Raw genomic sequence first — 1662 nt, 5'->3', positions numbered from 1 at the left:
CTACTAATGCTTTCAGTAAATAAATGTGAATGGTGGAGAATGGTATTCAAAGAGGGTTAAACACCCATATAAAGAAGACCACGGGGATCTCAGTGAATATTACCTATTCCAGTAAAAGATTTAGCCGCTAATGAGAACCAGCCACCTAACATAGTCAAGACTGATGATAATTTCAAAAGGTGATTTTATTAGTGAACTTTACAACAAGTGCCATTCTTATTCACCTTTTTCTGGAAGAAATACTGCAATTTATAAATAATCATAAAGAAATTTTCATTAGACAAAAATGGTGTTTGTACAGGGGAATTTGGTTCATTTAGGTCATAGTGCAATCTAAGCTCATGTCTAGTGTTTAAAAAATAATGCTGACATTGACCACCAACATTTCCTTCTAGAATTTTCATGTAGGCAGATCTGTTTGGCATCGTGTGTGTTTTACTAACTTGGTGCAGTATAGTTTTAGCAAGTTTAACTGCTGTATTTTCTCAGGAATTCGAATACATATTAGTCAGGAACAGGTCACAAAATCTCTCCTTCCTCTACATGACCAGTGTTGGAAAATATAATATCTGTGTGTCTGTTTCAAAAACGCACTTTAACACACCTCACTGCTCCTGCTAAAGCTTCAGTTTACGCTCATTCCTATGCAGGTTTTCTAATACAGAGTGTTCATTTAGAAAGAATCTCTCTGGGACCTGAGTGCTCTCTTCAAAGATGCAGAGGTCCTCAGTGCACTGTTGGTCACTCTACTGTAGATTTTCATGGGTTTCTTTCAAGGGTTTCTTAAGTTTACTTCTGGATCTTCATTTTTGTTTGTTTTGCTTATTTCTCTTAGCAAATCCTCAGGTAAAGCAGGTTGATATCTATGCAAATAACCATATGGCCGAAGATGATAAATGAGGTATTCTAACCCATACATAGCTGTAGTCTCAGAGTAGGAAAAAGAAACTGCAAAATGAGAACAGCAACCTAGACCCTGTACAGGAGGATAATAGTTATATTTCTAGTACCAAAACCTGGATTTAAGTGATGTTTTGGTAAGAATGGATGAAAAGTTTCTTTTCCAGTGGTATCTCTGGAATACCCTGGTTCCACTTTTACGATTTTCATGCATCTCCCCAGCACTACGTCTTCAGCTAAAATTGGTGTACAGGTGTTCGTTTTAGCCCCATCAACTAATCTCCTCAAGGCTTCTTTGCTCAGTGCACAGCCTGCTCCTCCACTCAGTTGGTCCTGCTTTCTACAGGGCTTAAACTTTTCTCCCAAAGTAAACAGTTTCCTCAGGGTCATAGTTTGCGAGAAGCCATCTCAGGTTGTCTAGTATGACCTAGGTATCGTCATCTGCTTCCATGAGCCAATCTGTGTCTTCTAGATCATGGTCATGAACAAACACACTGAAAGGCTTTAATTGTTTTCTAGGGCAGCTGGTCTCTGCCTTCTTTGGTGTTAAACCCACAGTAGGAAAAGTCTTTGTTTTCCTACTTCATTTAAACCTACAGTAGAAAAAGTCCTAAAGTAAGGAAGTCTTTATTTTCTTCTGAGCTCATAAACAACACTGGGTCCATGTAGCTCTGATGTGTTTGGCCATTTTCCCTAGATTTTGAGGTCCTGTCATAACCCAGCAAGGAATTTTCACCTTCCGAGAGAGTTTTTCAGCAACAT

At 38.6% G+C, this 1662-nt stretch overlaps 1 pseudogene; it reads right to left on the bottom strand.

Annotated features, from left to right (window-relative positions):
* Positions 1–772: 772 nt before the first annotated feature.
* Positions 773–1660, bottom strand: LOC105813259 (annotated as a pseudogene).
* Between the last annotated feature and the right edge of the window lie 2 nt (positions 1661–1662).

This window comes from Propithecus coquereli, unplaced genomic scaffold (assembly GCF_000956105.1).
Source record: "Propithecus coquereli isolate 6110/MARCELLA unplaced genomic scaffold, Pcoq_1.0 Scaffold277, whole genome shotgun sequence".
Lineage (NCBI taxonomy): Eukaryota > Metazoa > Chordata > Mammalia > Primates > Indriidae > Propithecus > Propithecus coquereli.
Note: the sequence above shows the minus strand (reverse complement) of the source record. Positions and strands in the feature narration are given on the sequence as shown.